Source organism: Diabrotica undecimpunctata, chromosome 10, assembly GCF_040954645.1.
Source record: "Diabrotica undecimpunctata isolate CICGRU chromosome 10, icDiaUnde3, whole genome shotgun sequence".
Lineage (NCBI taxonomy): Eukaryota > Metazoa > Arthropoda > Insecta > Coleoptera > Chrysomelidae > Diabrotica > Diabrotica undecimpunctata.
In genome coordinates, this window is record NC_092812.1 from 71,787,332 (window position 1) to 71,800,006 (window position 12,675).

Below are 12,675 nucleotides of genomic sequence, written 5' to 3' on the forward strand. Positions count from 1 at the left end.
GGAGTGGTATTTCAAAGGACTTACGAACGAACTTTGCTTTCATCATGGGACCCAGCAGGGGTCTTGACAGAAGAAAAAGGACGGCCGTTCTTTTATGCATGGTAATACAAAGTTCTATAATTGGTCAGGATTAAATTGCAGAAGTGGATTTTCAGGTTATGGAGTGGCGAGCATTGTAATCTAGGATTTCTGTCTTAACGTTGATCCCACCGTTCAAAGAACATAGAACTTGTTTAGGTATATGTCTAATGTAAGCTTATGTTCTAGCAAAAGTTCGATAATAATGTTAGTTTTTATTTTAAATATATCTTCTATTTTTTTAAATCTTTCTTTTGAATTCCTTTAAATTGTATAATTGTGACCTTAATTTTAAATAAATTTTAATACGGTTATAGCTACCTTAATAAGTAAATTCAATCATGGTTTACACTTTCCAAGAAATATTGTTTATTCTGATTTCTTTGCACTTATACTACAGAATAAAATGGTAGTATTTTTAAAGTTTTCGATTATTTGTGTAACAAAATTTACTCAAAAATTGTGTTACCAAAAAAGGATTTTTACAGTTTTTACTTTACTTAATGAAGTATGAAGTAGTAATGGTACATGAAGTAGTAATTATTTTTATATAACACACACTGTTTGACATTGACATTAAAAACTAAAAGCACAGACACGCAATAAGTAATAGGGCGCGGTCGGAACTAAAACTGAATTTACTTTTTTGCTTTGTTCTTGTACGGGGTGTGCCGAAAATGACTCACATAACTAATAACATCGCTTCATAGTGTACAATGTACATATATATATATATATATATATATATATATATATATATATATATATATATATATATATATAACTAAGGAACACTCAAAGAATGGTGGGTTATTCGGTCAAAGTGGAGATATAAAAGACAACGAAGGTGGCTACTTCATCTATTTATTGAAGACGTTTCGCTTTCTACTCAGATGCTAAAGCATCATCAGTTCATCTAAAAAGAACAATATGAAAAACCAAACATCCATAGAAAAGTTATAACATGTGTGTTACCTTAAAAAGACATGTAGCAGTCAATGGGGGCTATGATGTATCATTTACGTAAATAATTACATACTAGTGTAAAATTCAGAAAACGTACATTAGATTACAGTTCTCAAAACATAATGTGTAAAAACGGTATGATGTATCATGCCCTGCGTTGCTATGCGTAAAATGGCCAAGCCACAGCAGAAAATTACATAAAACGTTATTTTCGGATCTGTCATATCCTGAAGATCTGTCAGATAATTCAAATTAACCTAACTTTTGGCTTCTTGTTTGTTTTTGAAAAAATGGATTTTGTAAATTTGTTATTACTCAATGAATAATTGAATGATGTGGTAGAAAGAAATTATGTAAATGTAGAGCAACGTCAGTTACGGGACATCAGTAACCCATTTGAAATAGATTACCAGCTCTGCTTTAACTAAATTGCAATATAATTAAAGGTTCTCTCCCTACTTAATTTTGTAGGAAATGGAAGTTATCAAAAATGTTCTGGTAACAACCTATTTTCAATGAAACAAAGTACATTTAGTAAAGTATTAACAGAAATAACTGCAGGGATAGTGGAACACTTGGTGCCAAAATGGCGAAAAAGATGAAGTACAGGCTGTAGTTCTCATAGAAATGAGTTCAAAGGAGGCAAATCAAAACAATGGTTGGGTGTTGGAAGCACAGAGAATAAGAAGTGTTATTGCTGCAAACTTTGTGTAGTGAAACAAAAACTTATTAATATTTTCATAATTTATTTATTTCACAATGATAAATAGTGATATAGTTTTATAATCAAATATAGTAATATAATTTTACAATTTAGTGATATTTCATCATTCTATAATATATATGATAGAGTTTTATAATCTAGTATAGTTTAGTGATATAAATTATTAATATTTCAATTAATTACAAAAAGCTCAAAACAAACAATCTAAAACATATTACTAAGTGGCTCAAAATGTTCTAAAATGTTTAGATAATACGAAGATATTATATTGCTGCAAACTGTATTATAACATATTAAATTAAAAATGTTTATATATTGTTAAAAACAAAAACATAAATCATGTATGTTACAATTAATTACAAAAATGACACAACACTAACAAAATAAAAAATATATTACAACCTGGCTCAAATGTTTTGAAAACCCTTAGAGAATATAAAGAAGTGTTATCGCTGCAAATGTTATGTTATAAAATATTTAAATAAAAATGTTTATCCTCAGTTTATTTTATAATTATATGATTATATGAGATATAATCAATATATATATATATATATATATATATATATATATATATATATATATATATATATATATATATATATAAACTTTGTGTTATAAAATTGTTTAAAAACATAAAACCTGTATGTTACGATTAATTGCAAAAAGTTAAAAACAAACAAATTTAAAATATATTACAAATTAGTCCAAAATTTGTTAAAACCCTTGGAAAATTAAGAAATACAAGTAAAGAATACAATTTCAAAAACTAAAACAAACCTAAAATATACCACAAAGTAAACCTACAAATACACCTAAAATATACTACTACAAAGAACAAGGTTTGTGGCACAGGCATTACAACTTTAGGTTGTATACAACCTTTGTGGAACCTGACATAAAATTAATTAAGGTAGCATACCTTACATGGATAGAGCATTTCATCAGGCAAGAGGTAGGTGCAACAGTCGGAAAGGTTTTTAACAGAAGAGGGCTGATGGGACAATAAACCAGAAGAAGACCCAAGACTTAGGTATCAAGACAATTTAGAGGATGATTTAAAATCTATTGGAGTTAGAATGTAGAGAAGAGTTGGTAGACACAGGGGTGAATGGAGGATTGTCCCAAAGAATTATTTGCACAAGCACAGGGTTTTACATTACAGCCCTGTTAAAGCTGGAAACATATATTCTTGTGATGCATTGATGTTGACTAATGATAATGGTAAAACAAACTAAAATATATTACAAAATGGTCCAAATGTGCTCATAACCGTTAGAGAATATGAAGAAGTATTATTGCTGCAAACATCGTGTTGTAAAATAAAAACAAATTGTTAAATAAAAGTGTTTATAATTAGTATATTTCATAATGATATGTAGGTATTTATGTTACAATTAGTTACAAAATCAAAAAGAATAACACAAAGGTCAAGACAAAACAAAAAATCTGAAACATATTACAAAGCAGCTAAAAAATTTTGAGTTATAAAATTGTTAAATAAAAATGTTTATATTCAGTTTATTCCATAATTGAGATATAATTTTATAAAGGATATGTTTATAGAATATTAAATAAAACTATTGCCTTTTTAATTTTCACAGGTTGATTTCCTTTTCCTTCTGAAAAATATTATACACCATAATAAACATAATACATCCATCATTAATCTTTACCTTTAAAATTAAATGTATTTATAATCTGGGGCTCCCCAAGATGAATCTTTGAAATGAGTTGCAAAATCTTCCACTCATTGAACACGTAAAAATTTAGCATTTATTAAATTTGATAGTAACAGAAATTAATTTTCTTACATGTCTTCATCGTTCTGCTGTTTTTTTAGGGCCACCATCTACTGTATTTACCATGATAGCAAATTCCTCTCACAATTGGGCTACTTTCTTAGCCTTCCTTGACTATTTTGCCAGTAAGCACTATTTATTTTTATGAAGTCTAACATCACTTCCAATTATTTCCTGGTTGTCTTTTTTTTAATTGAAGTCATTAGTTCATTTTATTATAATTATAAAAAAATAGTAAATTGTTTCCACAAATTACATACAATAACATAACCTAACTAAGAGCGAAAACGGACGTAATTTTAGGCAACTTAAAAATTACATTTACATATAGATAAATTACGTATCAAGATAGGCAACCCGTTATACGTAGTTCTTATATCATACCGATTTGGAAATTTTTACATAAATGTGTTAAAATCGGAGTTTACACCATGTAATTATTTCACATAAATGATACATCATAGCCCTCATTGATAGTAAATGTGTGAAAAAGCTTACGACAATGGACATTTAGAGATCAAGTTGTATAAACAATTAATTGAAACTAGGTACAGTTTACAAATTAACAAACTTAGCACAGCAAAAGAACATGTGATAATCATACATGTATATAAAAAATTATTGTAAAAAACTTAAGTAAAAAACATTAAAATTTATATGTAGAGAACTGGAAAGATCATAAGATGCACTTCCAACAATATATTATCAGTTAAATTTGATTTTGACTTTAGGTAACATTATTGAATAGGTTAAGATTAAAATATAATATTTAAAAGTAAAATGAAGTTACCAGTCTTTAGCTTACAAGGTGCAGCAGGTAAATGAATATAACAGGTGTAACACCCACGCCAACAACGTGAAAAGACAGTGGCCTTGAGGTCAAAATATGACAGAACGGCCAGGCGAAATACCAACCTCTAGTGCAATAGAGCGGTACGTTTAAAGAATATGATAAATTTGGGTGACAACTTGTCATAAAAGCCAAAAAATGAAAGGAAAAGGTGGTTAAGATCACCATTTTCCCCCAGTGATTGGTTTAGAAAACCAATGAACAAAGCAAGCTCTCGTTTTATGCGGTGGAACCGTTCCACAGAAAAGAGCATTTAAAAAAATCGCATAAAAAAGACATTACTTGCCTTAAAAAAGTAGGCATACGTTCCGTAGCCTTCTAAAATTACATAAAACCGAGACAAAAACAAAAAAGTTGGCAGAAATTAAAAGAAATAGACTGCATGATATATTACTTCGAATATCTGAAATAAATTCATACCAAAGCTAAAAAAAACTTGTATTCAAAATTAATTTTATTTTATGGGAAAGTAATAGGTACATGTAATAGTACATAGGTACATAGTTTGACATTTACATGTTTAATCATTATCGCTATCTGATAATGGTTTGCACCGTTTGCGAATTGGCTCAAAATCATCTTCATCATCAGAAGAAACTGTCTGTGCAATAGATATTTGCGTTAAAGGCGATGGATTTTCACAAACTTCATTCTCGTTCTGTGTAGCTCTTCCTGTTTGTGACAATGTAATCAGTAATTAAACTTTGCGATGATGATGCTAGTAATTTTTTATGTAGCTCACGATATCGTGACATGCAGTTCTGTAGCTCACGTTGTAGTTTAAAGGCTCATTCAGAATTGGGGTCATTAATAAGAAAATAATTTTCTAAATTATTGATGGATTCGACCGTTACTTGATGGAAATTCATTTTATGTAACAATAAAACACTGAAAACCTCGTTTTCAAAATTTCCACAAAATTTATTATAAAATCTTATCACTACAGCTGTTTCGGCAGAGTGCCTTTCTCAAGTGATCTATTTTTGGCATTCGTTTACACTTTATAGTCTTTAATGAAATAGGGGTCACAATGAGACGACTTAACGCCTTTGAAATGTGGACCTATAGAAGAATTATGAGGGTTTCCTGGGTAGATAGAGTTACGAACAATGAAGTACTGAGAAGAATAGGTAAAGAGAAGGAAGTTGAACTAACGATTAAAGAAAGAAAGCTACAGTATCTCGGACATGTGATGCGGGGCGAGAAGTATGGCATCCTGCGACTCATAATGCAAGGAAAGATAGATGGCAGAAGAAGCATCGGAAGAAGACGAATTTCATGGCTCAAGAACCTGAGAGAATGGTTTGGATGCAGCTCAAAACAACTTTTTAGAGCTACTGCCTCAAAAATTAAAATAGCTATGATGATTGCCAACCTCCGTAGCGGAGATGGTACCTGAAGAAGAAGAAGAATGAAATAGGTTAAGGAGGGGAGAACTGTTTATCTCAAGTTGGTCATTCAGAATTATATCTGTGTTTTTTAATTTATTAATTTCCATAGATTCTAACAAAGATAGCTTAAGGCCTTTATTTTGAATGTGAAGAATTTGAAATTCGTCATTAAAAGAACGATTATGATCTAGAAGGTGAAGTGCGTATGTAAAATCTGATTTTCTATTATTGAAAGCCCATTTACCTTTTAGTGTTTATGGCATCTGCAGCATATTGTGTGGATATACATAAGTTTGTAATTGTTGATCTATCTGGTAAAAATCCATGTTGATATTGATTGAAAGAATTGATAAAATGTTGTAATAAGTTGTTATATAAGATAGATTCTTTCTGAAGATATTTAAGGATATATCGGATTGAATAATGATTAATGTCCAAGGAGGAGGAATTTCTATGAAGTTGGAATAGGTATTTGATATCGGAATTTGTAAAGTTCTAAGGGTTTGCCTAACTCTTTCGTAGAATGGCGGTTTCATGTTCCTATATTCAGTATATAGGTTTTTAAAACCATCAGTAAATATATTACTTCTAGATGGATTTTTTGGATTAGAATTAGCAGCAAATGCGCATGTGCAAATATAATCAATCTGATCCTTATATGATGGTTATTATTCGTGAATAACTATTCAAGGATTCGTGGATTCAAACTGTAACATTTAAAATGGAAAAATTCCAAACAACTGCGCCACTGATTTTCATTATTTTCGGCAGATGTTAGATGCTATCACTAATTAATAAACCAGGCTATTTTGTGCTAAGACTAATCAGATTGGAGTAAGTATGTGTTACATAACGATTCTGTAGGTTTAGAAAAATCGATAGGCCATTAAGGTGGCATAACAGTGGTGGATATTTTTAGAACAGTCTGTAAATTTATCGTCTCGTGTTTTGTTTTAATTAATAATTTTTTGTATATCTTCGTGTCCAAAAAGATACATAAAACATAAAGCATAAAACTATTTGAGGAATTGTATGAGAAGATTTTCGGGATGTGCCTCATGGCATACGTATCATTTTTAGCTGGTGGAGTGTTCTGCGGCATTTCAGATTTTTAAAAACGCATTAGACCAAAGGAATTAGCCAATAAAAAGCCTTTTTCGTGTCATTATTTGATACAGGTATCTAACAATCCTTCAAAAGGAGAGTTTGAAAAGTTATTTTGTTAATGTGTTGCTTAAATATTTCAAAAATAGCTTTAAACGCCGATTTGTTAAAAATAATTAATAATTTTTCTAAAAATGCACAAAACCTCTAATTTCCCGTAATAATAGGGACAATGTCATATGTATGCAGCTATAAAAAATTCAAGAAGATTTACTTAACACTTATTGTAAAATTGAAATTGTTTATCCCAGAAAGATTTTATCTACCACGTTATTATGCGTAAACTATTAGACCCACATGAATTCTGAAAGCATTAAATTGAAGAGACTTTGATTTTAAGCTTATAAAGATTTAAGATAACTCAGATGCGTCAACATACAGGAAGTTAATTTTTTTATTCGCCATGTTGGCATGTTTATACGAATTAAAAAAACATGTCCGACGACCATTAAAACCCGAGATGGCTCTTTTTTTCAAAAATTCACCGGAGCTTTGTTTGTAGACAATACGCAATTAAAAAGAACCATTTGAAAGATTGAGTTCAAGTTTAGACAAAAAAAATCGGTTGCCTGTAAAGTCGGTTTTACGGGCGAAGATTTTACGTGACAACGTCTTTTTCTCGGTAGAATATTTATTGATATGAATATTATTAAATTGCACAATAGGAACAAGGGATTGAATGAAAATAAGAATTGCACAAATTTTAACTATAGAAATATATTTTGTTTACTAAAACATTGTACATGTAAACTTAAACTTAACTAATTTCTATTTGAGTGATTTTGTTGAGGATAGGACGATGATAGGAGAAATATGAAATGAAAGGAAGTGTTTCTGCTGTAATGTGTCTTGAACGCCAAGAACGCTCGAGAAAGACAGAGACACAAGCACGGAAGCACGCACCGATTCAACGCGCCTAATTCTCTAGTGCTGCGCGCGCAGCGGACCGATCATGTTTGAGTGGGAGAGAGACGCAAGGCATTCGCCGGTCCGGCGGGCCTCTCTCGTTCGGTGACTCACTGTAACAGACGTGAGCGGGCGTTACACTTTTTCATGAATGACTCCGAGCCACAACCTAATTTAAGACGTTGTCACGTCAAAAAAATTTTAGACGAATCAAAAACAAAATACTAAACACAAATTGTTGTACAACCCTTGAAACCCGAGTTAGCACCCAGCGTCCTTACTTCTTTCCATGTTGTTCCTCTTCTTTCGATAATGTTTCCTAGGATTCTATCCCACGTTTGTCGTGTGCGCTACCTTTTTTCTTTCTTCTTTGGATCTTTGCTTGTCAAATTCTTTCATCAGTTTTGTATTCTCTATTCTCTGAAGTCTGAAGGTGACCCCACCAAGTGAGTTGCCGTTTTTCTGCATATTCTAATGAGGACTCTATTTGCAAATCTTCTCTTATTTGAGTGTTCCGTAGTTTATCTATTTTGGCAACTCCTGGAACTCGTCTCAGATATTTCATTTTTACTGCCTGTATTTTACTCTTTTGTCGTCCTGTTAGTACCAGCGACTCGCAATCATAGGTTAATACAGTCCTATATATATTGACTTAAACGCATTAATTTTTGTTTTTCTTGTAATTTCAGTCTTATTTATGAATTTATTGTTCATTGCATAGTATAGGTTCATCGTTTTTTGAATTCTATTAATAATATTTGTTTTCTTGTCTTCTAATTCTAAGTATTCGTGCCTGTTCTATATTTGCTTCTTCAATTTTTATATTTGTCTTTTCTTCTTCTTCATTTTCTCCTATCACTATAAATTTTGTGTTATTTTGATTAATTATCATTGTCATATTTTTTTAGTACTTCATTCCATACTTCTATATTTCTTTGTAGTTGTTTCTCATTTTCGGCCAATATGACGACGTCGTCGACGAATGCTCCTTCTGAAATGTCTACTTTTCCTTAATTTCTAAAACCCACATACATTTTTTCATTTTACATTATCCTTATATTCCTTAATTATCTCATCCATATATATTACAAATAGCGTTGGACTTAGTCCTCCTCCTTGTCTCAGACCCTCGTTTGCAGTAAATGGTTTTGATGTTCTATTTTGACTGACCATAGTTGATATTGCCGCTGTAAATCTTAATTACTTTTATTATTTTGTTACTAATACCTCTTCTTTCTAATATTTCTCATAATTTTTGCCTTGGTAGCGTGTCAGAAGCCTTTTCATGCTCTATATACGGCAGATACATATTTTATTCCTGTTGCTGATTTTTTTCCATTATTTGTTTGATGGTAAATATATGATCATGGGTGCTTTTGCCTTTTCTGAATCCGCTTTGTGATTCCTCAAGTTTGCTGTCAATTTTTTCGGTTATGCTTTTGTTCAATATTTTTTCGTATATTTTCATGTTAGTACTTAAGAGTATTATTCCTCTGTAGTTGTTGCAAGCCGCTATCACCCTTTTTATTAATCGGTACTATCTGACTCTCTGCCAGTCAATTGGTATATGTTATTCTCTCCATATTAAATATCTTTAGTAATAATTCTGTTGCATTTTGTCCCACTTTTTTCATCATTTCACTTGTTATTGTCATACCCGGATGCCTTCCCGTTTTTCATGTCTGCAATAGCTTCTTGCAGCTCATTTATGGTTATTGGCTAGATTATCATCTATTTTTTGGTTCAACAAGTTGTTTTCTTCTTGAGAGTAGCATCTCTTGGAAATATTCTCTCCATCTGTTCATAATTTCATTTTCTTCGGTGAGAAGTTCGCCAGTTTTATTCTTTATGTTTTTTATGTCTTGCATGTTTTTGTTTTTCATTGATTTTAAAACTCCGTAGAAGAGTTTCTGATTCTCTTTACTGTTTCTTTCCATCTTTTCTCCAAGTTATGTCCATTTGTCCCTTTTTGCTTTTGTAACACATTCTTTTACTAATCTTCTATATTTTTATATTCTTCATGGCTTTCAGGTGTTTTATTTTGTAAGTATATTTTCCATGCAATTTTCTTTCTTCTTGTTGTTTTATTTCTTCATTCCACCATACAGTTTGCTTTCTTTTATTGCCTTTCTTACTTGTTGACCAAACGGCTGTGAAACACCAGCTGGCACACCATACCAAAATTTTATCGGCAAATTTCACTGTTCCCTATAAAATCCGTCGTTGCCATTCATTTAAGAATTGGATAAAGTAAAATACTTTTCATCATCAATAATGAGAATTTTATCAGGAAAATGAATACGTCTCAATGCACGGCAACATCTAGGATTTTTTTCTAACTGTTCTGGTGTGTACTTATAAGGAGCTTTTTTTCTTTTATATCGTTTTAAATTATTTCTAGAAATTGTTCTACTTACAGTCATTCGTGAAACATTTACTTTTTGAAATAAAAAAATCGCTTCGCTTTTAAACCCTTTATCTTTGGTACATCAGATGGCTCATTTTTAAACGAATAGTTTTTAAATTGCTTATTGTTTATAATCAAAGCCCAGGTGAATTTTTGAAAGAAAAGAGCTAACTCGGTTTTTAAAGGTCGTAGGACATTTTTTTTTAATTTGTGTAAAAATGCCAAGGCGAATAAAAAAGTTAACTTCCTATATGTTAACGAGAGTTATTTTAAATATTTTTAAGCTTAAAATCACAGTACTTTTGTAAACCCATTTTACAATATTTAACAAAAATTTTTGAATCGTTAAGATTTAATTTGATAAAATAAGCCTTTCTCTTCAATTTGGTGCTTTCAGAATTCATGTGGGCCTAATGGTTTACACATAATAACGTTGTAGATAAAAGCTTTCAGGGATAAACAATTTCAATTTTGCAATAAGTGTCAAGTAAAACTTCTTGAATTTTTTATAACTTCTTAAATACATGTGATATTGACCCTGGTATCATATGAAATTTAAGATTTTTGCGCATTTTTAACAATTTAATGAAAACATCTTTAAAAACCGTCATTTTAAAGGATTTTCTAGGTTTTCCACTTGTGTCACTCTTCCATATAATTTACCGGTATTCACCTTTAGTATTTAAAATCAAATAGCGATCTTACATTGTTTATATATTGTTTATAAGTAAAAAATTACGTTTAATCTTTTGCATATTTTGTTTATTATATATTATTATCACCAAATTTATCAAAAGGAATTGTTAGATACCTGTATCAAAGAATGTCATGAAAAAATCGTTAGTTCCCTGGTCTATATGTAGTCAAACAGTAATTCAGTGTGCTCCTTTCATTTGTCTTACGCTGAAGTACAGTACTAACCCAAAAAATATAGATTTCTCAACCTAAATCAATTATAACTTTTCTCAATTGCTTCTCTGCAACTGACTAGATGGAAAAGGAGTGAACTGGAAATTTTAAATTAATTTTCGATCAGTCTAAAACAAAAAAATCTGCGGTGGTAACAAAGTCATGCCATACACGCGATTTGTAGTAGGAAACTATTATCACAATTTCCTTTGAGAAACGTTTTTCGCAGTAAAACGCCAAAACCTCATCTAGGTCGCACTAAAATGTATATCATTTTGATAAGTTCTGGAGCTGAAAGAGTTCTTAAATCACGACTCTACATTTAATTGAACTGTCATATACAGGGTGCAAAAAAACTAATCTACGCTGTTAATAGAAGAGGTTTCACACCAATCTCTATATTTCTTAGCATTTAAAAAGCATGTAACAATAATGCCAATCTTAAGAAAACATACAAAATTTATGATTCTTCTTTGACTCTTTCTATGTTATCGAGCGCTAGGTGACTTAGTACGTAGGAATGTCTCCCAAACATTTTCTTACGCATCTTGAGAGCAGTACTACTTTCTGCATGGTGTTATAGAGAGCTGTTTTGTTTCTCGTAAGAGGCTCTTCGGAATAACTTCAGTAGTAGAGAGAATAATAGGTATCATCTGGGTAATTTTTATTCTCCATTCTCTCTTTGTTTTGTATTTCCAAGTATTTGTACTTGGCGATTTTTTAGTTGTATTTAACATGCAGGTTATTATTGTTAAGTATCTATTAGTGTTTAGTAAGTTTATTAACTAGAATGAGTCTGTTATGTGCCACTGGTTGGTCTGTGAGTACAGTGCGGTCCCAATTAATTTTATAGTTGTCGTTTTCAAGTATTCTGTAAGGGACATATTGACAATAAGGGAGATGGTCGGTTTGGAGAAGTACCAGTTTGCTAGCTAGTTCTTGGTGAAGAATCTTTCCTACTGAGTAATGGCATTCTTTTTAGTCAGTTCCAAAAAACGCCTGGCAGCCTCCCGTAAGATGTAGGATGGTTTCTTGGGCTTGACATCCATATCGGCATTTGTCGTTTTGGCTTTTGACAATATATTTCAGGTAATTTTTAGTTGGAATAACCTGCTCCTGAATGGCAAGTAGGAAACCATCTGTCTCGGGAAACATCCTTCCTGATGTCAATCAATAATTCGACGCTGTATTGTCGACATATTCTTTGCTGATCTCATTGAAATATCGCCCATTCAGAGGTTTACTCATCCAGGGTGCGCATTTTTTTTGCTTAATCAGGTGGTTTATGCGCATTTCTTGTTTCCTTCGTTTTAGCGGTGTTATGTCATCTACTGCGCAAATTGCTCAAAATCAATCTCCTCCTTAAATCCATAATTGTATCGAGAAATACAAAAATAAAACTGTACAAAGCAATAATACGTTAAGTCCTAACATATGGTTCAGAGATCTGGACTGAACAAAAAGTAATGAAAACATGT

The 12,675-nt window shown here is 31.3% G+C and overlaps 1 protein-coding gene across 1 annotated transcript in view; it reads left to right on the forward strand.

The window, feature by feature from the left end:
• LOC140452405 (solute carrier organic anion transporter family member 3A1-like) overlaps window positions 1-12,675 on the forward strand; it is a 174,141-nt gene that overhangs the window by 97,209 nt on the left and 64,257 nt on the right. The gene's annotated exons all lie outside the window — the stretch shown is intronic.